The sequence below is a fragment of the Myxine glutinosa genome, chromosome 9 (assembly GCF_964187855.1).
Source record: "Myxine glutinosa chromosome 9, kmMyxGlut1.1, whole genome shotgun sequence".
NCBI lineage: Eukaryota > Metazoa > Chordata > Myxini > Myxiniformes > Myxinidae > Myxine > Myxine glutinosa.
The window spans coordinates 123,254,742-123,280,434 of NC_136269.1; positions in this window are offsets into that span (position 1 = coordinate 123,254,742).

Below are 25,693 nucleotides of genomic sequence, written 5' to 3' on the forward strand. Positions count from 1 at the left end.
TTTCGTCGATCTTCACCTTCTTCCTTATCCTCATCTCCAACACCCTTTCCAATACCTTCGTTCCATGCTCCAATAACTTTATCGCTCGGTACGTGCCACACTCCAGAGGGTCACCTTTCCCCTTGTATAGAGGGGCGAGGGTACTCAGTTCCCAACCCACTGGAATGCGGCCTTCTTTCACCACCAGATTACAGATCTCTGTCATTCTCTTCACACCCCAACTTCCTGCTGCCTTCAACATATCTCCCACAACTCCTGTCGGCCCTCCCGCTTTTCTACTCTTCATTGCTTTTTATCGCTTCCTCAACTTCCTTCTCAGTTATCTTCTCTGCCGGTCCTAAAACTGGGTTACTCTCGATGTTGCCATCTCATTCATTCTCTGTATTCAACAGCATTTCCATATATCTTTTCCATCTTCCTTTAATTCCATCTGGGTCCACAACGATTTGTCCCACTTCATCCTTCAAGCAACTCACCCCCATCACATCACACCTCTCTTTCGCTATCTGCTTTGCAATCCTGAATACCGCTCTCTGACCCTCTTCTGAATCCAAGCTTTCTCCGAACATTTTCCTACATGCCTCCTGCACCTTTGCTACCTCTTTCTTTGCAGCCTTCTTGGCTGCCTTATAACTTTCATGCTCTGCTTTTTCTGCTCCCGTACCCTTTGCCTTCTCCCACTCCTTGAACTTCTTCCTCTTCTCGTCAATCCTCTTTCCAACTTCGTCATCCCACCACCATGTTTCCGAGTGCCTCGCTGGTCCTTTTGACCATCCACATACCTCACCAACGGCCTCCCTTACTGTCACCTCTTTCAACCTCCACACCTTCATTCTCGGTTGGTACTTCACCCGCCGAGCTCTCCTCGCACCTTTCACCCTTACGTCGCAGACAACCAAGTGGTGCTGTGAAACAGCCTCCTCCCCCGGGATCACCTTTGTGTCCCGGAGGTGCCCCCTATCTCGCCTACGCACCATCAGGTAGTCAACGGTTGTCGTCGACCTACCTGACGTGTATGTAACAAGCTTATTATCCTCTTTCTGGAACTGAGTATTACAAATCAACAAATCAGCTCCATCAGCAAACTCCAAAATCCTTTCACCTTCTCCATTTCTCACACTATATCCGTAACCCCCATGAACTCCCTCAAAACCGTCCATACTCCTTCCCACATGTCCATTTAGGTCTCCTCCTACCACAACAACTTCCTCATCTTTCACGTTTTCCATCAGCTTCTCTATCGCACACCAGAACTTGTCCTTCTCTTCATCGCTCCGACCAACCTGCGGAGCATATCCCGATATGACGTTCACCAAGAGCTTTCCAATCATCATTTTCACCATCATCAACCTATCACTCACTCTAGTCACACTCACCACACTGTCTACAAACTCCTCAGAAAACAGGACACCAACACCATTCACGCCCTCCGGGCACCCTTGCCACACAAACTTGTATTTCTGTCCCTGCCTTCCCTTCACCATTCTCACACCACTTCCCTTCCATCTCGTCTCTTGCACACAACATATGTCCACTCTTCTTCTGATCAATACTTCCACCACTTCTCCTGATCTCCCTGTCATTGTCCCTACATTCCATGTCCCAAACCTCAGAAACCGATCTCCACTTCGGGCTGTACCCTGCCCATATGTAGTTGTAATTGTCATGGTTCTCTTTTTGAGGCAATGTTTTTATGACCGGATGCCCTTCCTGACGCTAACCCTCTTAGTCGCCTCTTACGACACGCAGGGATACGGTGTACCTATTCCAACCAGTGTTCACACCGGGATTGGCAAGCCAAAAGAAGATATGAAAAAGGATATGGCCAAAAATGTTAAACATATCTAACTGCAAGACATTTTTCTTATAAGGGGTAAAGAATGAGTGAAGATAAGTGTGAACCTTTGTTGGCTAAGGTGACGGCTTGTGATGTGTCAGGTGGAGTAGCCACTAGCCCACTGGATTGGAAACTGACTTATTGATAGGAAGAAAAGAGTATCTGTGAATGGGAGAATATCCATCTGGAATATTATTCATAATCTACATCAATGATTTGGATAGTGGGATTAAGAGTTGGCTTTGCAAAGGACACTAAGTTTCGAGGTGAGGTAGGTAGATATTAGATCGGTGGTTATCGGATTCAGGAGAGTCTGTGTACTCTAATAGACTGGGAAACAATTGTCTGGTAAGGAATGGAGTAAGGGAATGTAAGGTGCTGGGATTTGGTAATAATAATGAAAATAGGGATTATATTATGAAAGGGGCGGTCGTGAAGAATTTCACACATGAGAAGGATCTGGGGGTGGTAATAGGTACAAAGCTAAGCAGACAGCACAGTACCAGCAGCTATAGGTAAAGCTAATTTGGTTTTCAGTTGAATTCGTATGGGGATGAATCATAAATCAGGATGTAGTATTAACTCCTTATAGGAATTTTGTGAGGCCTCATCTGGATTATTGTGCACAGTGTTGGTCACAATATATGAGGAAGGCTATAGTTGCCAAAGAGAAGGTTCAGCCTTGAGCACCTACATTGTCCTCGGGCCTCGCTAGACTAAGACATGAGGAGCAGTTGTAAGAGACGGGACGTTTTGCATTACGAAGGAGGTGATTGCGTGGGGATCTGATGGAGATGTTTTGATAATGAAGTCTATCGACGAGACAAGTGCAGAATAGTTTTTCAGCAGAATGGACACTGACAGGAACAGGGGCCATGGTTTTCGAGGAGAGTGGTGAATTCGCTCGGAGAGTGGTGAATGCATGGAATGGTCTCCCTCCAAGGGGTGTGACAGTAGAGTCAGTGGGTTGTTCTAACATTGAGTTGGATCTGTAAGTGGTGAGGATGGGGTCGTACTAAGATATTCGCACGATTGTGCAGGCTTTATGGGCCTAATGGCCTCCTTTTGTTGAAGTTCCTTGAAGGCCTTTGGGAGACTACATTATGATTTCACATGAATTGCAAGGACATTCATAAGCAACACTTCAATTAACACTAAGTGGGATTTTAACCTGTGTGCTCATATTGGAATAACCATTTTGGCCAACACACTCTCTCTCGACATCAACAAAATGGTTTTAAAGGACTAAGAAAATAATTCTGAATCAATTCAGCATGAAACATTCACCGCTGAGGTTGCATAGGTAGTACAAATATGTGTAGATTAAAGTGTGTAGCAACCTGTGGCTCACATTGCATAAAGTGGCAAAACTTGCATGCTGCATACTCGATGATGTGGCACCTGCAATTGGTACCATTCATAGCATTGCATGAGGCTGAGCAAGAGATTTAAATATATGGCATCAGTGGCAGTAAAATACATTAATTAGAACAACAACAACACAACAGACCTGTTATTCATTATCAACAAAATAGCGTGTCCCATGACTTTTGATAAAAAAAATAAAATAAAAACTTTCCATAAGCATCCACAAAGATTGCTCAATTCAACTTTTATTTAGTTTATAATCCACAATGTATGTATGTGCTATTTAAGTGTGCAAAGAGAGAGTATTTTTGGAGGAAAATAAATTGTACTTCTGGTGATGTCACTTCCCAATAATCTCATCCCAAGTTTTTAAACTGTTATCTTCCCCCCATCCAAAACCTTGATCTTTTCTACCCCCGTAAATTCACCCCAGATCCACTTTTTTGAAATACCGACTTCTTTCCTGGAAGTCCTAGCAGTGTCCATGTGTTTTTTAACCTCTCCCAACCCCCCCCCCCCCCCCTACCCTCCTCCCCAAGCCCTCTCCCTCCCACAGATCTCCCAATGTCCCTGCTCTCCCGCTCCCGCAATGTCCCACAACCATCTTGTCTCCCGCTCCCTTTATAATATGTTTTATGTTTTAACTTTTATGTGTCAGTTTATCTTTTTGTGATCAATTTTAGCTCTTACACGAGCCTCGACCTTGTATACAAAAAAAAAACATAGAAATCTGCTTGAAATCCTGCAAAATGAAGTGGAAGCATGGAAGCACAAGTACAGACGAACGCGTGCGTATCAGAGTTATTTCAGTCAAGTGGCTGGATGTTGTCACATATAATTATCCGTTGGTATAAACTTGTCCAACAACAAATAAAAATATAAATACAGTAATACAGTTACTTGCAAGAATCACCCAGTAACCATGTCTAACTGGTGAGTACAAGTGGAGATGTGTTGTCTTGGGAGCGACTTGACCTGCAACCACACATGACAGGATCAAGTCGGGGAGGTTTTTTCACAAACAAGACTTAAAGGAATGGAGTGAAAGGGCTAAAAGCTTGGACTTTGGGAGGATATAACCTTCGGGATTAATTTGCTTGATCTTGTACATGCATCCTGGAATAGCTAGAAAGTGGCGTAGGGAATGAAAGAATGAGCTAGTAAGGAAGACATGTTTTTTTCATTGACAGTAAATATGCTTCAGGTAGGAGTATATCCAGTCACGTGAAAAAGTAAGTACACCCCATGTAAAGTTTTGACTTTTTCAACATGATCTTCATTTCAACAATATTGATAGATAAAGGTGATATAATATAACAAATATCATAAAACATTTACATTTTGTAGTCAATTGTATGATTTAAATAAACATAAATGCAAATTTCGCATGTGGAAAAAGTGAGTACACCCTTGGCTCTAATAGGTGGTATTGCCCCCTTTGGCAGAAACAACCTCAAGTAGGCGTTTCTTATAACTGTCTACCAGTCTCTGACATCGACTGGGAGAAATTTTTGCCCACTCCTCCATGCAGAATTCTTTCAGCTGTGCGATGTTTGAGGGGTTTCTTGCATGCACAGCTCGTTTCAAATCCTTCCACAACATCTCGATGGGATGTAGATCCGGGCTTTGACTTGGCCATTCCAGAACCCTCCATTTCTTTCTTTTCAGCCATTCCTTGGTGGATTTACTGGTATGTTTAGGGTCATTGTCATGTTGCAAAGTCCACCTTCGGTTGAGCTTCAACTTTCCGACAGATGGCCTCACATTATCCTCAAGCACCCTCTGGTACAATGACGAATTCATAGTGGATTCTATGATGGTGAGCTTCCCAGGCAATGATGCAGCAAAGCTGCCCCAAACCATAATATTTCCACCACCATGCTTTACAGTTGGTATCAGGTTCTTGTGGTCAAATGCTGTCTTTGGTTTTTGCCAAACATGTCTTCTGGTACTGTGGCCAAATAGCTCTACCTTTGACTCATCTGTCCAGAGCACATTGTTCCAGAAGTGCTGGTCTTTGCCTGGGTGTTCATTGGCAAACTTTACTCTTGCCCTGATGTTCTTTCTGGACAGCAAAGGTTTCCTCCTGACACACCTCCCATGTAGATCAAATTTGTGCAGCCTCTTTCTAATGGTAGACTCGTGCACTTTGACATCAACAGTGGCAAGAGCTACCTGTAGGTCCCGTGATGACATTCTGGGGGTTCTTAGAGACTTATTTCAGCATCTTGCGGTCTGCTCTCCGGCTGAACTTGCTGGGGCGGCCTGGCCTGAACAAATTGGCAGTTGTTTGGAATCTTCTCCACTTGTAGATGATCTTCCAGACAGTCGAATGATTGATTTCAAATTGTTTGGAGATCTTTTTAAATCCCTTCCCAGACTCGTAGGCATCTATAACCTTCTTCCTGAAGGCCTCAGAGAGCTCTTTTGATCTAGGCATGGTGACGCCGCACACTTCAACAACAAAGAGCAAACCAAACTAAATGTCTGAGGTTTAAATAAGACAGGTTCCTCCAAGATCCTCTCTCGCGATGTTCTAATCATTTGCACCTGAGCTGGTGCACCTGATTCTAATTTTAGGTATTTGAAGTAGATATAAATGTAGGGGTGTACTTACTTTTTCCACATGCGAAATTTGCTTTTATGTTTATTTAAATTATACAATGGACTACAAAATGTAAATGTTTCATGATATTTGTTATATTATATCACCTTTATCTTTCAATATTGTTGAAATGCAGATCAAATAGCTGTATGTTGAAATATGTTGAAAAAGTCAAAACTTTACATGGGGTGTACTTACTTTTTCACGTGACTTGTGAATTTTGCGTAGGGGCATATATAGATTTAGGTAGATCTGCATAGGTAGGTGCTCCGATGTCGCGAAGAAGAAGAACCATCTCGATGTAAGTAAGTCAGGGACCTGTCTAGCCCGGTTTGTCAGATTAAGTGCATATCTGTGGTTATACAAGGATGATCGGGTGATAGGTAGAGTAGGGATTATGCTACTTCCCCTGTGTGTCAGACCTGGTTATTATTCCATTTGTCCCGTGTGGCAATGCACACATACATATTAGTTAGGCCCATAGCACACCACACTAATTAAATACCCCCTCCGCCACAATTACTGACCGGAAGAACAAACAGGAAGCGGCCATGCCCAACGCCGGCATGAAGACAGACATCGCACAGGCAGGCCGGGAACCACGCCCAGGAAGGCTCGTGACTGGCCGGGGGGAGGGGCGAGCAGCAACCCGAGCACCGATTGGGGAGGAAGGAAGTTGAAGGACGTGCCACACTGATTGGGCACCGACCGATGACACCAACACCAAAGGTGCGAGGCGCGAGGCCAATCAGTGAGGAGGGTGCAAAAGAACCACAAGAAGCAACGCGCTGGTTGGAGGAGAGGCATAGGTGACGTGAGGAGGGTGCGAAAGACTACGAGGTAGCAGCGCACTGGTTGGAGGGGAGGAGAGCTGACGTCAGGAGATGGCCAGTAAAAAACACTCGCTGGCCGGCATTTTCTCTCTTCTACCCTTGCCTCGCTCTGCTCGTTTGGAAGCGATTACAATTGGACGTCCCTCGACTCTCTCTCTCGTTCTTGGATCTCTCGTTCTTGGACCTCCTGCCTTCCTCGAACTTCCGCTGACGATCTCCCTACCCTGCGTTCATGCGCGGACCTGGCGAGCGATCGCGTGGGGACACGAGGCCTGCGGCAGCAGCATACGGAGGGCCTAGTGGAGCGCGAACGAGGGCATCGAGGCCTGGTCGCGCCAACAGCTGAGCAGTTCCGGGGATTGGAGCCGTGCCCGGTCTGCACGCTTGGGGCCTGAACGACTTGCCTAAACGGACCTGACGATTCCGGACATCACATCGACAGATTAGACGCATCAAACAAACACAACAATTTATTTCATTATCCTTCCCATTTGTCCTGTTGTTTAAATCTGGTGTGGGGACGTCCCAAAGTAGAACATTTATTTACCACAGCACGTGCTTTTCCTGTCCCGATAGTTATTGCGAATAAACCCTTTTATTATTTTCCCTTGTATTCTAAACCCCATGTTCATGTGAGTTTAATTAATTTGCAGGGTTGAAGACTGCACACGGACCGTCAGGTAAATTCCCACTTCTTCTTCTTTTCTTCCTCCCGCGCTTGCATAGAAATCCGCCATTGACCCGAACGCCTCAAGTAAGCTCGATTGCTATCCGTGATTTTCCGGTATTAAGCGAGGGGAATCACGCGACAATACATATATATCATGCAACAATATATACCCCCTCCCCCACACGGCAATGCCAGGTACTTCTGCTCGTACTCATATAAATGTTGAATAATTTTAAGGAGGGCTAGAAAACTGAAATTTTGCATGTTGTAACACAAAGCCAATATCCCAAAAATCACAAAAAACTGTCGCAAAAGTCCGTAAAGAAAAGTCGTCCGGTATTGCCTCATTCTGCGGCAGGTCATGTGACCAAAGCCAATGAGACGTCATGTAATCTTGCACTGGTATGACTGCTGGTGTTTCTCAGTTTTATGGTGTTATGATTCGAGAAGTGCCTTTGGGTTTTTGTCATTTACATACGATGTACACTGTACAGTGAGTTCTCATTAAGTCGTAAAAATCTATCATACAGTGGCAAACAAGTGGTACAGTACATATTTTAAAGCGTTGCATGTTTACCTTTACAGTCGGACCTCTGTATCAAATACTCTGGTTATAACAAACAATCCGAACAGGTTTTCGTCAATGCATAATTCCCCTGTATTTACAATCCACAAAGCTGGAAATTAACCCGGGAATAAATAAAGATTGCTTTGTCCTGGTCATATCTGATTGGTTGTTCTCTCCAATTACGGGTGAGAGATGTGATTGGGTCTTGATATTACATGACGACTGCTAGTGGCATTGTACGTGGATGTGGTACATGCTTGGGAGTCTCGGTGAACGTGCTCCCTTTTATAGATGTGCTAGTCGACAGGTCTGTGCATAGATTCCTGACTACCGCCTACCGCAAGCCGACCTTCACCTGGGAGTGCACTCATTTAGTCCCACATGCACAAGAGCACCCGATAGTCAAGGTACAGGCCATGTGCGTGCAACCAGCTTGCACGTTCAAGAAACCAACTAAAATGCTCGCTCAACATGCGTCTCTGTGATCAGACAGAATTTGTTGAATAACCCAGAGTGTGCTGAAAACTATCACGTGGATTGTTTTCAGATCACGGCCCAAGCATGCAGTGCAGCACATCTACTGATATACGCATGCCTGAAGCCACATTCATAAACACAACATCCTGTTTTCTGCAAAGCAAAAGGAATTTGGACAAATACTTCACATGTTTTGAGACAACTACAGCACTGTAGAAAGTCTGGGGTTATCCAGTTCACTCAGTGCATAGCAGCCATGATGTGCATCGATGACGATCATCGTCAGCAACGTGAACCAATCAGTGATCACGCTTGAGCATAAATTGCTTTGATCTTTATTTCCCGTATCCTTGTGATCATCCTGATGAATGCAACGTGAACAGCTTTGGCATCTCTTGTTTTTTTCAGCCGAAAAAAAATTATTTATATGTATATATATGCACACAAGCAAAAGTACCCGGCGTTTTACCTGACAAAGTTAAATTAAAAACTAGAACAATGCTACTGTGTCGCCAGTATGCCTCCGCATAATCCCACAATGGGTAGATGCACTCGTTCACCGTCCTAAAAATAGACAAGTTTGATTTAAATCCCTTCAGCTGTTTTCAAGTATCACATTTTCACCAGCCACGACAGGTTTCACATCGATCGGTGAAGCGGTTTCAGAGAAGGGATTTTTTTAAATTAACATTTTTGGCTGGTATACCACTTCACCTATGATGTCATCATTATCATGCTTTTGTTCCCCATTGGGAGTACTTGACAATGTGCCAAGTTTCAACTTTTTCCGCAGTTTCCGAGAAATATTTTTTAAATTATTTGCTTTCAATCCAAAATGGCTGTCATACCACGTGACCTATGGTGTCACAATTATCATAAAAACATTCTGCATGGGTGTCACTCCTACCCTTAATGTTTAGTCTCTTTCGGACATATGGTTGCTGAGAAAAACGAGATTTAGCTCATACAGATGGACGGACAACCTGAAAACATTATGCCTCCGGCAATTTTGTCGAAGGAGGCATAAAAAAAAAAAAAACATCAAATCAGCAACGCCGCATAGGCAACCATCCATTTCGTTAACCATTATATCAACCAACCATCCATCAACATGTCCATTTCGGTGATCGACAAAGTTTATGGGATCGTTTTCTCACACGCCGACTCCATATATATATATATATATATATATATATATATATATATATATATATATATATATATATATATATATATATATATATATATATATATATATATATATATATATATATATATATACAGTATATATACATATACATATACATATATACCACCGTATATCGATCACCGGCACCGATCTCGTATAGCGTTCAAGAAATCACCACCGATACACTATACATTGATATATGTGAACCCAGCGAGGTGCAGTGGGCTGACCAAGATGGCGGGCTGCCATATTGGTACACCACCACATCAGGTTTTTTTCTTATGAGCACCTCGTTAATCATCTTCAAAAAGGGTGTTATAACACACCCAAACACCCAGTTTTCATCCTTGCAATCTGTTGGAGGTCCAGGCATATGCATGCAAGGTTTGGGGCCGCTAGGTTTCATCGTTTTAGGGTTATCGAGGAGACAGACAGATAGACGGACGGATGGACGGACACTGCCTTTTTTATTATAGATTTATATACTTACGTGTGTGTGTGTGTGTGTGTGTGTGTGTGTGTGTGTGTGTGTGTGTGTGTGTGTGTGTGTGTGTGTGTGTGTGTGTGTGTGTGTGTGTGTGTGTGTGTGTGTGTGTATATATGTATATATATGTATATATATGTATATATGTGTGTATGTATATATGTACATATATATATATATATATATATATATATGTATATATATGTATATATGTATATATATATATATATATATATATATATGTATATATATATATATATATATATATATATATATATATATATATATATATATATATATATATATATATATATATATATATATGTATATATATATATATATGTATATATACATAAATAAAAGGAAAATGAAAACAAAACAGAGAACATTGGTAAATTTCAAAGATAAACGGAAGAAAAGAGTAAGAAATTTTTAAGTTAAATATTGAATGAACTTAAAATTTATTGTTAAAAGCACGTGACCCGCCTCTACCCACCACTTATAAGTAGCTCCATTGTATTAGGTGGGACGGTCGAACCATATACATTATGTACTTACACATACCTAGGAAGAGTGGACCTGATACCATCATTAGGTTTACAATGATGATGACTTCAAATTATAACTGAAAAGTGCATAGTGTTTGGAAAAGTGGGTAGATCACATTGCTTTGCAGCATTTGCAGACAGCAGGGCATCGCCTGCACAACGTCAGCAGGAATATGTGTTCCCAGTGGATCTGGAATTAGACCCAGAAACATTTCCTTTTACATTCCCCCTTCGTCGGCGGGGGCGAGCAGCCAGCCGACTTTCACCCCAAGGGGCTGCGGCACTCAGACGGTCGGACCCACGCCACGCTGGCAGAGTGACCCGGCTCGCCACGGCTCGGCACCCAAATTTCCTGGACAATTCCAATCTAATTGAACTGTCGGATTGCCCACTCAAGGTCTTAACAACAACAAAAAAAAACCTCTTCTCTCTCTCAAGTTTATCTGTGGAATTACGGGCAAAACACACGAGGCAACACACGATGACAACGTTTTAGGGTACCATGAGGGCTCATTTAATCGCATGGTCGCCATTGGGCTGTCGACCCTAACAGTTCCCTGGCAGAATCAACTTTTACAACAACAAAAAAAAAAGACAATCCAAACTGGTTGCCTGCTGCAGTGCCAGTAGGGAGTGCCGCATGGAGGGAGTGCCGCACCATTGCTTTGGTGTTTTTCTTTTCAGAGAACTTGGGCTCGAAGTGGAATTAGTCCAAAAACCAGGACAAAGACGTCAGTAGACATAAATGTACCTTTTTTTTCTGATATAAGATCAAGGTTCGTGTAAGAGCTAACATTGCTCACAAAAAGACAAACTGACGCATGAAACATAAAACATATGCTAAAGGAGCGGGAGACAAGATGGAGAGCAGGGATATCGGGAGATCTGTGGGATGGGGAGGGCTTGGGGGGAGGAGGCATGCGAAGGGGGAGGGAGGGGGGTGGGAGAAGTATAAAACACATGGACACTGCTAGGACTTCCAGGAAAAAAGTCGGAATTTAAAAAAAAAGATGATCTGGGGTGAATTAGCGGGGGAAGAAAAGATCAAGGTTTTGGATGGGGGAAGATAAGAGATGGTGGTGAACAGCTGTTTTAAAGACCTGGAGGGAGGAGTGGGATTGAAGAGAGTGAGGGAGTTTGTTCCAGAGGCGGGAGAAAAGAGGAATGAAGGAGGGAAGGTGAGCAGAGAGTCTTGATTTTGACGGTTTCACCATAAGAGGAATTACAAGGAATCATTTACATGAAATGAAACGACATTTGTACTTGTGGACGGGCAAGCCATCTTCAAACTCAGTGTCCCAACTTCATGAAGCATGGGCTCAGATGGGAACGCTAAATGGGCCAAATCAGGAGCGGGGAGTTCAAGTTGGACATGTTACAGTATCTTTCAAAAAGAATAACCGATTGTGTGCCGGTACAACGGCCAAGTTCCCTGGTCAGGGTCAAATGTATAATTAGTACCACCTGTAGCAAATAGGAATGCTGGGATGGGGATAGGCCGCAATTATTATTGTGCCAAATAGTGTGTCTCAAGTTTCCTTGTTCCTTCTCGTATGGGGGTCACGTGATGGTGAAGAGAACTCAGATTCCCACGTCCAATTCGATGTTGTCACGTGCATTGGCGTCTTGCACTTCATAAAGGCTACTGCACTAACTTCTGAGAACAAAATGGTGCTTTTTCTGTTGAACTGTTCGTGATGGCCGTGGGCCCACGCTTCCACAATCACAAGGTGAAGTTTGCCTGGATTTCCGGCGAGCAGCATCACACACGTGTATTTGATTAAGTCATGGAAAAAGGTCAGTCCTGGGTGTTACTAAGGGTAAGTGACTGAGGGTTAGCTGTCAGGTAGTGAAAAATAACACATAATTGGGTAAGGGTACGAAGGGCAGTGTTTCTTGCGTTATTTTGTACGAAGCATTCGGTTTGTAAGAACACAAGTAAACAACTCAGGTTCCAAGACATGAACTCGTGTAAAATTTAGCAACATCCATATGTGGAGATCAATGTATAGTGTACAGGTGGTTATCAATGTATAGTGTACGGGTGGTGATCAATGTATAGTGTACAGGTGGTGATCAATGTATAGTGTACGGGTGGTGATCAATGTATAGTGTACAGGTGGTGATCAATGTATAGTATACCGGTGGTGATCAATGTATAGTGTACGGGTGGTGATCAATGTATAGTGTACGGGTGGTGATCAATGTATAGTGTACAGGTGGTGATCAATGTATAGTGTACAGGTGGTGGTCAATGTATAGTGTACAGGTGGTGGTCAATGTATAGTGTACGGGTGGTGATCAATGTGTTGTGTACAGGTGGTGATCAATGTATACTGTACAGGTGGTGATCAATGTATACTATGCAGGTGGTGATCAATGTATAGTGTACAGGTGGTGATCAATGTATAGTGTACAGGTGGTGATCAATGTGTTGTGTACAGGTGGTGATCAATGTATACTGTACAGGTGGTGATCAATGTATACTATGCAGGTGGTGATCAATGTATCGTGTACAGGTGGTGATCAATGTATAGTGTACATGTGGTGATCAATGAATTGTGTACAGGTGGTGATCAATGTGTAGTGTACAGGTGGTGATCAATGTATAGTGTACCAGTGGTGTCTCCATCTCTCTGTTGTCCAATCATTTTGGTTGAGGTTCCTCTGGTTTGGCTGTTTTTACATTGAGTAACGATGTACCTTGGAGCCTCCATTGATGGCTGATCAATTTACTTGTTTGTGTTGTCGCACAACACACGTCCCTGTCGACCTACTGTACCTCGATCGGTACACTTCCGCAATGTCTGCCTCAGATGCTCAGGGTTCTCCACAACTTCCGAAGTAACAGTACGGGTCTTTGAAAGTAGATGGTGGAGTACAGGGAGGTGGATCGCTTTAAGCTTCCTCTTTCACTCACCGCAGGCAGGTCGGTGGTCTTTCTGTCTTCTACCGACTCCTCTCCGGCCTTGCCCCCCCCCCCCCCCAGCTCTTTCTGTGCTCTGTCCCCCAAATATTCCCACAGGTCGCACAAGATCTGCCAGCAACCCTCTTATGGTTAAACTGCCAAAATCAAGACTCTCTGCTCACCTTCACTCCTTCATTCCTCTTTTCTCCCGCCTCTGGAACAAACTCCCTCACTCCCTTCAATCCCACTCATCCCTCCAGGTCTTTAAAACAGCTGTTCACCACCATCTCTTATCTTCCTCCATCCTTGACCTTGATCTTTTCTACCCCCGTTAATTCACCCAGATCCGCCTCTTTCAATCCCCGACATCATTCCTGAAATACCTAGTCGTGAAATTCCGAGTAGTGTACATTTGCTTTATACCGTGTACCCCTCCCTCCTCCCCAGCACCTCCCCATTGCACAGATCTACCGACGTCCTTGTTACCTCCGCCACTAAAGGTGGATGGAGGTTATGTTTTCACCCCTGTCTGTTTGTCTGTCTGTCTGTTTGATTGTGAACAAAATATCTCAAAGAGTTGCAGACGGATTGGGACGAAATTTGGCAGAGATGTAGCGTACGTGACAAGGACGAAATGATTAGATTTTGGTGAAGATCCGGATTCGGATCCGGCTACTAGAATTTATTCAGTGATTCTTCACCATTGGGAGATAGGGCCAAATATGATACATAGCAGGAAAGTGATTCTTCACCATTGGGAGATGGGGCCAAAAATGATACATCGTAGTATATCTCAAAAAGTTGTGGACGGATTTGGACGAAACTTGCTGGACAGGTTGGGTGTCTGACAAGGACAAATAGATTCGATTTTGGTGAATACCTGAATATGGATTCGGATATGAGAATTATTTAATTTTAAAAGTGATTTTTCACCATTGGGAGATCCGGCCAAAAACGATACATAGCAGGATATCTCAAAAAGTTGTGGACGGATTTGGACGAAACTTGGTGGACTGGTTGTGAGTCTGACGAGGACGAATCGATTTGATTTTAGTGAATATCTGAATATGGATTCGGATATGAGAATTATTTAATTTTAAAAGTGATTTTTCACCATTGGGAGATTGGGCCAAAAACGATACATAGCAGGATCTCTAAAGAGTTGTCGACGGATCTGGACGAAACTTGACGGACAGGTTGTGTGTCTGACAAGGACAAATAAATTCGATTTTGGTGAAGATCTGAATATGGATTCGGATATGAGAATTATTTAATTTTTTAAGTGATTCTTCACCATTGAGTGATATGGCCAACCAGGTGGAGGTATGCTCTCTACTGAGTGCCGTTCTCGTTCTCTTCTGTTGTTGTGCTTGTGTACTTCTCTCTCTCTCCCCCCCTTTTGTCTCCCGCTCCCTTCATTGTATGTTTTGTGTGTCTGTGCATGTTTTCACGTTCAATGTGTTAGCTCTTACACGAGCCTCGATTCTGTAGACCAAAAAAAAGAAAGGAAAAAAAATCGTAGTAAAGGAACGTCATTACCTGGGAAGGTCCTTTCCTTTATGATTGAATGCCATTGTACATTGTGAATTTTCATATGCAGTAAACCCTTGTGGACACAAACTCTGTGGGCCCAGAGCAAGGGGAAGGAAGAGCATTCTCCTTGTCCAAGAAAGAGCTGCGTTTGCTGAAAAGTACCAAAATAATAAAGAATTTTGTTCTTTTCCTTTTAAAACTGTCGACTTTCATGAATATGCATTACTTAACTATTCAATTGGTAACTTTACATTATGTACTCCATCAACACCACTACGCAATCCACTAGCAAACTTGCCAAGAATAATATTAATAATAATTGCCCCCAAACCCTTCTGAGGGGCACAGACTGGGGCATCCTCGACTGGAGTGCAAATGCTTATGGAGCTGGGAGTGAACCCCAGACAGGTTGTTACTCCACTAAATGGTGTTGCCAAGCCAGGGAGGAAATTTGAAACTTGTCTTGCAAACTGGCACACACTATGACATTCTCTTTTTGAAAGGTGCAATGAGGTCTATATCCACAAGTGAATGCCGTACTTAGCAGACAGGATATTCAACTTAGCATTCCTTCTGATGGATGTCATGCTCATGAATGAAACCCCCAGGGTGATGGCCTACAGTCGGGTCGGGAATCAAACCTCCACTAGACAGGCCGAAGGTGCTCTTCACAGACCTCTTCACAGACGCATTTGAGGGGGGAGTTGGTCGGGGGCAGGTGGGATCACTTCCGCAGGACCTGACTCCACTTATGAACTACCCTGCCAATGTTCCAAAGTAATATACAACATAGAATGTGCTGTACATGACAAAAACATATTAATCAAAAGGATTTGTTCTTTCACACCTGTTCACAGATACAGAACTTAGAAACATCGGTGTAAACGACACGTGAAGTTATAACAACTGCAAGCCAAGCGCAAATGTTGGGTTAAGGAGTTTGTTCACTCTTCCTGTCTACATGTCAGTCTATGATGGAGGAACAACTTCATTTCAATTGAATCTTGTGATTTGAACATGAATCGGAACACGAACCTGTAGTTTAGCAATACTTTGGCTCTGAATTTGACGAATTGTATGGAATCTCATCCCGAGCGCACGTGCACAGAGGGGATTTTTTTTTGTATACGAGATCGAGGAAGTCACACATAGGCGGATATTTTGGCGACTGCCGGCGATCAAGATTTTTCGGCGACTACTGGCGATTTCGGGCGGTCAAATATGGTCAGGCGGCAGTATGGCGACTGCGGGCGGCCACATTGCGCCTGCATTGCGACGACGCCCCGAGTGGGATGGCGACTGTCGAAGATCGACGACGACTGCATTGCGGATGCACGGCGGCAGCGTGGCGACAGTCTGGCGGCTAGATTACGACCGATGGCGGATCGCGGCGACTGCATTGGGGCCGGGTGGCGGTTTACTCCGACGTCCGCAAGACTGCAATAAGACCGCCGGCGATTGGAGACGATTCACACAACTTTGTAAATCTTTATCTCTCTATTTTACATTTCACTTTATTCATTTCAATGATGTATGACATGAAGCATAAAGATGTTTGATGTACAATAAGAAAGTTAATAAAGATGTATCATTGTAATGTAATAATCAAACTTTTCTGCAGGGAGAGAGAATGGAAATAAAGTCCAACAAATTATTTCCACTGGTCCCAAGTCCCATAAATAAAGTTTCCAAAGGACCAAAGTCCCAAAAATAAAGTTCCCAAAAGTCCCAAGTCCAAACAATAAAGCCATATCCTTGTCGGCACCACAGGACCTCACTCCACGGAGACCCTCACACCATCCTGTCTTGCCATGGAATCGTGGTATGTCGTAATGCAGTCGCCAGGCAGTCGTATCTCTGTCGCCAGTGGCCGTAACTCGGCCGCCACTAGTCCTACTGCTGTCGTCGTCAGTCTCCCATAGCCGCAGGGGAGACGTGGCAGTTCTTCTGTCGTCGATATGCAGCCGCAACAGTGTCGGCCCGTAGTCGGGAAGATGCCGCAGGAAGGCCGTATGGCATTCGCATCTCTGCCGTGCCAGCTGGTGGGGCGATTGCTGAAGACTATGAGCGACGGGGTTGCGGCCGCTTTACGGTCTTATTACGGATACCGACGACAGCATGGCGGTTCCATCACGACAGCATGACGGATTTTTTTGAGAACGACTGAGCGCGCCGTTTTTAAACATTTTAGAAAATATTTGGCCCCTTTACGGCTCTTGCCGACTGCAGCCGACCTGGGGAGGATAACCACGACTACAGGCGACCGTCCATTACGGTTTCATTACGATTGTCGGCGGGTGGTGGCGATTTTTCCAGTCGCCAGTAGTCGCCGACAAATACGCCTATGTGTGACTTAGGCTTAACATTAATCACAAAAAGACAAACTGACACATAAAACATAAGATAAAGGGAGCGGGAAGCACACAAGTACAAGATTTGAGAGCAGGGACATCGGGAGATCTGTGGGAGGGAGGGGGATTAGGTGTGGGAAGGGTGGGAGAGGTAGAAAACACATGGACACTGCTCGGACTTCCTTTTATATATTATATAATTATTATATTACTATTTATAATTATTTTACTCTGTCTGCCTGTCTAGCAGCCAAAGTTGAAAATCATTCCAAACAGGAAACACACTGTTTTTAGGGACATCATAAAGGATAAACTACAGACATGAATGTTGTTGTTTCATATGCAGCCTGTGGCTACTGGTTGCATCATTTCTCTGGAAGTGCATTTGTAGCGCTGATACAGTGCCCTAATTACCAGTGAGCTGGTGCTCAATTTGCCGACCTCGGAAGGATGACAGGCTGAGTCAACCCTCCTGGCGTTAATTCAACTGTCGACCGGGATTCAAACTCAGGATCCGAGGATCCCAAAAACTCAGGATCCGAGGATCCTAAAGCCAGCACCCTAACCGTTAAGCCAACACCAGGCACAGACATGAATAATTAATTTAATGTGTTAAATATGGTGGTGTGAAAGACGTTGCATCAATGGTGGTAAACTTCCAATAAAAAGTTTGTTTGTTTGTTAATTAATTTAATGTGTTAAATAAGGTGGTGTAAAAGACGGCGCATCAATGGCGGTAAACTTCCCAAAAAAAGTTTTTTGTTTTTTTTCAACAACCTTTAAAACTTTTGTTTTATATTTCGATTGATTTATATACTTGAACAACAACAACAACAACATGCATTTTAAGGCCATTTTCCCTGCAAGAGCGGGGGTTAACCTTGCGGTCCCCATGACAATCTTCTCCATTTTGCCATATTTTTCATTTTGCCCCGATGTGATTTATATACTTGAACACTAGAACACAAATCGCCTTGTTGGCACTTCCAAAATCCTCCAGTTTTGCAGGACTTGGGAAAAATATTACGTTATTTTACTTCGTCTCGACAAAGAAGGTTTTCCATAAATCTCTAGTTTTTGTAGTTTTCATTGACATTACCCTTGGTTTAAGTCCCAAAATTCACATAAAAAGATGGTTCCAGCACTGAATACACATTTTTCAATCACTCGATATTTTTTAAAATCTTTGACAAATCAATTTCAAATTCTGGCACAATTATCAATTTAAAAAGAAACAAATCGGGTCCTTTCTTATATCTTTAGGCATTTTAGATCGAAGGGCCAATTTTAAAAGCAAAATCTCGGTGCAGAACCGATTGAAAATAAATGCTTCTGAAGCTTGACCGATTCATACAAACAAAATGTTATAAAACAAAATGTATTCAAAGGAATTGCTGCTGTACGTTTTGTTGTCCCCCGTCGCACCACAGAGCGAAAGGGGGACTATGGTTTTCCCGTCCGTCCGTCCATCCATCCGTCCGGGCGTGCGTGCGTGCATGCGTGCGTACGTGCGTGCGTAAGCGAAGGACCGCATTCGAATTTGGTGTGTGGGTGCAACCCACGTCAAAATCCAAGATGGCCGCCGCCATGTATGTCTGACGCCATGTATGTCTGAACCTTGTGAGCGGAATATCTTGAAACATAAGCGAAGTACCAACTTCTAATCTGGTGTGTGGGTGTATCTTGGCATAAAGAAGAACGCTATTGAAAATCGGGTCGCCACGTCAAAATCCAAGATGGCCGCCTTGCGTCTTCCACTTTGTCAACTCGCATCACTTCACCGACCTAGGCGTAACGCTTGTTTGAATAAACTATGTTTGGGTTTAAGTTATCATCCGTAGAAGGAACAGGATTGGAGTAACTTGAGACTGGTTGGTATGAGCAATTTATTATCACACCTGTTGTACACCTATTCAGTTCTGTTTGGCGACTACTTTGGTTTGTTGTCATGTTCCTGTTTATCGTCATTCTCTCTTCTGTGAATTAGGAAGGGGATGGATGAGTATTAAAATGTAGGATGAACCTCTTGGAAAGGGGTGATGCAACCTCCTTATGCATAACTTTTTTTTTTTTTTAATTTAGAATCGTTCTTTTTCAGAATTATTTTACTTTTATTTAATTATTATTTATTACAATAATTTTCCTTTTTTTTTTTTTTTGTATACAACATCGAGGCTCGTGAAAGAGCTAACATTAATCACACAAAAAGACAAACCGACACACAAAACACAAAAAACAAGGGGAGCGGCAGACAAGATGGGGAGAGAGGGGGAAGGACACAAACACAACATTTGAGAGCAGGGACATCGGGAGGACTTGGGGGGAGGTGGGAGAGGAATAAAACATATGAACACTGCAAGGACTCTGGGGTGAATTACCGGGGGTAGAAAAGATCAAGGTTTTCGATGGGGGAAGATAAGAGATGGTGGTGAACAGCTGTTTTAAAGACCTGGAGGGAGGAGTGGGATTGAAGGGAGTGGGATTGAAGGGAGTGGGGGAGTTTGTTCCAGAGGTGGGAGAAAAGGGGAATGAAAGAGTGAAGGTGAGCAGAGAGCCTAGACTTTGGCAGTTTAACCATAAGAGGGTTGCAGGCAGATCTTGTGCGACCTGAAGGAATATTAGGGGGACAGAGCACAGAGAGAGCTGGGGGAGCAAGGCCGGGGAGGAGTCGGTAGAAGACAGAAAGACCACCAACCTGCCTGTGGTGAGTGAGTGAAAGGCCCTCGGAGTTGACTACATCGCAGGAGATTCCAATGATTCTGAAAGCTTTGGTTTCAACAGCGTGAAGCCGAGCAAGGTGTGAGGCAGGACCACCAGCCCAGAGGGGGGAACAGTATTCCATTGAGCTGCGGATGAAAGCCTTGTATGTGGTGAGGAGCTCAGGTGTGCCAAGGAAGGACTTCGCACGACGGAGGATGCCCAGTCGGCGACTGGCTTTGGAGGCCAGATTTGAAATGTGGTTTTTCCAGGAAAGATCTGTAGCGATCATTCTTGGATGGGTAATTTATTCCGTCATGGAAAGTAACAAACATCACTCAAAAATTCAAACAGAAGTTACAAAATTTATCCCCTCCTATCCATAAGAAAGGTTACCTCCTAGATCCTAGAAGCTAAAACAGGCTGAGAAAAGGGAAGGTGGAGGAGAGGACTGAGAGCAGCGGATAAGTACACATCTCGACCAGGTAAGTTAGCATTCCATAAATCGTATTCTTTTATTTCTAAAAATTCCAATCAAATAATCTGGAAGTGATGTATAAAGTATCTGCATGTAAACCGCAGGTGATGTGGCTTTAAGAGCTCTGCTCACCTGTCTAGCTTCTTTCCCAACTCGCCAAAGACTCTGCATCCTCCATCGATCTGTCTTTCCTTGGAAAGCAGGGTTACTCACAGTCTACAAGGCCTTTATCCATAGCTCAATGGAGTCCAGCTCTCCCCTATGGGCTGGTGCTCCAGTTTCACGTCTGTCTTTCCTGGATTCTGTGGCATCTAAAGCTCTCAAAATTATTGGAATCTCCCATGATGAGGCCGAAGCATGAGGTCTGTTGCTTTCACATCACAGGCAGCTTGGTGGTCTCTTTGTTTTCTACCGTCTATTTTCCAACATTGCTCCTTCTGCCCACTCAGTCCATTGACTCTCCCCCATCTACACCAGGCAAACTCCAGGCATTCTATTAGCAAACCCCTTCTGGTTCAACTTCCAAAATCCAGGCTGACTGCACACCTCAACTCCTTTGTTCCTCACTTCTCCCGTCTATGGAAGCACCTTCCAGAAGCTGTTCTTTTCCCACTGTTCTCTCCAGGACTTCAAGCAGGCTGTGCCACCTCAAGTCATCCCCCACCCAGGCCCTTGATCTGTATTCCACCATTAATCCTTCCTATTGAAACCCTTTTACTTGCTGGTTTCAGTATTTCCTCCTCTTCTTTCTCTACCTTTCCTGTTTATTTATTATCTTCCTTGTTGTATCCATTTGTTGCATTGCAAGAAGAAGAAGAATTACTCCTTTCAAATCTTCAGAAGCATATAGAGCTGCCAAAGCAGTTTTCCTTGGCTAGGGCACACAATCCTGGGCAGGTCGCCACTCCAACGCAGGATACTCGAATGGCTCATTCATCCCAGTAAGCTGCTACTCATTTTGCCGACGTCGGAAGGATGACAGGCCGAGTCAATCCACCTGCTGTAATTTTAATGACACGACGGGGGCTTCAACTCAGGACCCTAAGATCTTAAGCCAGCCACCTTATCCGCTAAGCCAACACCAGGCTTCGTTGCCCTGCTACGCCACTGTCAATTTAACCTTACTCTTCCATGAGCCTCGCTCTTGGAGAGAAATAAAACACCTGCGCATCTCACCAACCAAAACACCAACTCTATGTTAGGGATACAGTTGTTAAGAAGTAATTATTCCCAGCCCCGACTCCTGAAGCACTCTACAGATTGCTTTCATTGGGAGATTGTTTACTACATCTACCGCAGCTACCGTCGTGTTATTTTGTCATAAAACTCAACCAAGCGGTCGAAACATCATTTCAGTTTCCGAACTTTCCTGTGAACTTTTGTAAGCACCTTACCTGGGGAATTAAGTTTCACTTTCAATCGACCTGCGAAGTCCCTGATGGTGCCAATAGCCAATCCGAGCAAATCTTCATGCATTTGACAATATTTCATTTTTGGAAAATTAAATTTGCAAACACTGAATTAGCCTCCACTTTTGATGGACAGCTCTTACTATATCATCAAACTCATCTGGACTGGAAGGGGCCAGCACAGACTTCAGGAAGGCTAGTTTGTTAGTATCGCGAGAAACGTGACGTTAATGGCTTCTGTTCCATGGGTGATGTGCTCTTTTAGTAGAGCATGCCATCTTCAGCACATATTTTGTGTAATGAGCATTTTTCAGGTGAAAACATCCAATGTAGTTCCCATCTATTGCGAGGGAAACTCGAGGCAGGCCTTGGGCACAGTCCCAGCAACAATGAAATGATTGGCCAAGATTTACATGGATGAATCACTTCGGTGTATAACTGGCTACACGCATTCTTTAAAAGTACAAATTATATGTCACTTTGTCCAAGTTCAAAGCCCAAATTTTCCAGCACCTTGTCCAAGTTCATAATTCCTACATTCGGCAATTCAGCAGCCACCATATAGTCACATGACCAAGAAATGATGCAGCCCGCAAGCCAAACTCGAAATTCACTTCGAGCCAAATATGGATATGATAGGATATGATGATTGTACACTATACATTGAAAACACAACTATATATATATATATATAACAGAAAAATTTAAATATTATGCTACATTAAATTAATTATTTTTAACAGCCGTGTTAGTGATGTCTGATGAGGTTTCTGGGTTTGAGTCCCGGATCGAGTCAGAATTTTTTCACACTAGCCCCATGCAGGAATTTACTTCCTGTTTCTTAAATATGTGTATATATATATATATACAGTATATATATATATATATATATATATATATATATATATATATATATATATATATATATATATATATATATATATATATATATATATATACATACACACACACAACAGAAAAATTGAAATATTATGCTACATTAAATTAATTATTTTAACAGCATAGTTTAACAATCAATTCGTAGATTAAAAGCAAAAATTAAATTTATAAGATAAAGAAACATTGCTATTCCAATGTTTCCATTTGTCAAATGGACACTTTTTGTGTTGAAGCAACGAGACATACAACCGAGGTCAGAACCAATTCACATCATCTGATTGGATAATAAATAGGCCAATCACACATTTGCACAAGTAAACTAGGGGGGGGGGGGGGGTTAACAGAAAATTAATTGGATAAAAGCTAATTTCTAAAGCAAGTAGGATATGTGAATTTCATCCCTGTTGGAAAAACCTAGCAGGTAGGATATGTGAATTTCATCCCTGTCAGAAAAACCTAGCAAGTAGGATATGTAAATTTTATTCCTGAAATTACCAGCACAGTGGATTGATGTCCGAAAAAGCCAGTGTCCTGGAGTATGATAAAATGCTTCTTCGAGATACTCGTCAAAATGTTTCTGTGGCTGTGAAATAGTAATTAAAATATTAAATTAAATAACTGTAGTTTGCAAAATCGTTTATACTCTGGGTACCCCACCTTTTGGTTGGTATGAGGAATAAGAACTGTGAAATATGAAAGCTAAATTCAAATTTTTTCACACCTGTTGTGCACCTATTCAGTTCTGTTTTGTCGAATACTTTGGCTTGTTGTCATACCTTACCTTCATGCTCCTGTTTATCATGATTCTCTCTTATGTGATTTAGGAAGGTGATGGGTGAGTATTAAAATGTAGGATGAACAACTTGGAAAGGGGTGATGCAACTTCCTTATGCTTAACTTGTTTTTTCTTTAGGAAACGTTATATACGAGCGATGGCTACGCTCGCCTCACCACACGTCGCTACAGAGGCACAGGCTTGTTTTAACTGAGGATGATGACCTGACTAAACTTGAGTTGCTGTGTGGTCATGATTTACACCAATCATAATACAAACATTTATTTTGTACAAATTCATTTGTAATATTGGTGATATTATTTAATTGTAATTTATTTGTAATCAAACAAGGTCCAAGGTCCCCTCTAACGCAGGGTTTGTCAACCTTTTTGACTCTGTGGCCCCCCTGTGTCCAATAAAATATTCCAGGAATCCCCAAGGCTCGGCCGAGATAAGATACCTGTCCCCTTTTTTCTACAATGATAACAAAATTGCTTACATTCAAAAAAAGTCTTTATTAAACTGCATGTGAAACCTGATACATATCATATGGCATTTCAAAACATAAATTCACCAATGCTGTGTAACACTAAACTGAAATAAATTTGGAGGAATCTGGACATCCGTAAGGAAATCTATGTTTATCATATCGACGAATAGAACTGAGTGAATATCTACTGTAGTCTATATACCCCACAAGGGTTAATAACACGACCCTTCCTGCCGCTAACGTGGCATTTTTCCAAGGCCACTTCTTCCAACAAAAGTAATAACAACACCAATGATAATAGCATAATATTAATGTTATTACAAAATAATATCCCCCCTCCCCAAAGGTTTTAGCGACGTGCGATATTGCACCCCTCCCCGATATGACTCCCCCTGCAGCTCCCATAATGAGCGGGCATACTCGTACTAAATATTAACCAATGGAAGCACTATATGGGAAATACTCGGCTGAGTCAATAATTTCCCCCTGCCATCTCGCGGACCCCCTGGCGGCACTTCGTGGCCCACTTTTTAGGGTTCCCGGACCAGCGGACCATTGATTGAGAAACCCAAGTCTAAGGCTCTAAATCGTCATGGGTTTAGAGTGCCACCAGGGGGTCTAATGGGTCTAAAGTGTCTTACTGATATTTGGGGTACTTAAGGGTCTTCAGGGTCTTTTGGGTCCTCTGGTTCTTTGGGGTCTTTTGGTTATTTTGGATCTTCTGGGTTTTTAAGGGTCTTGAATGTCTTTGGTTTTTGAAGTATTCAGGGTCTTTTGGGTTTGAGGGGTCTTGGTGGTCTTTAGGCTCTTGGGTGACTTAACACGTTAGGGGTCTCAGCAGGGGGTCTGAGGGGTCTCAGCAGTCTAAAGAGTTGAAAGGTATATTCCAACAGTACGTAATTTAATTAATAGATGTACGTAATTAATAGGCAGGATGCAACTGACGTTCAAACAGTATGTACTTACTAGATATAGAGTCTCACGGCTTCACGGACCATGTTTTTCAGTTTTATATTATTTGAAGAAGAAGACGTTTTGGTGATGAATATACATACTGTTATGTCGGTTAGGTAGGGGCATATATAGATTTAGGTAGATCTGCATAGGTAGGTGCTTCGATTGTCGTGCTAGAGAATCTCGATGTAATAAGTTCTGTTAGCCCGGTTTGTCAGATTAAGTGTATACCTGTGATCATTACTAGCGGCGGCGGTCGTTTGCCGCTGCATTTGCCGCTTTGCCTCCTCAACCTTGGCCTCGTGCTCGTCTCTTCACTCCTGTCTGCCCTCTGCTCGGTCCCGGCTCTGCTCCTGGCTTCACCTGCCCGGCTCCTTCGCTGTTTCCTCGGGTCTGCTCCCGTGGGTTGTGGCCATTGTTTCGCCTCCTCAACCTTGGCCTCGTGCTCGTCTCTTCGCTCCTGCCTGGCATGGCTCTGCGGTACTCCGCCGCAAGGCTTCTTCTGCTTAATACCCGCTCCACCCCATCATGCATCTCTGCAATCAAATCCAATGGACTCCTGCGACGACCCAGGTACATTCACCGTGGCTCCGGTCGTAAGTTTGTTCATTTACAATCA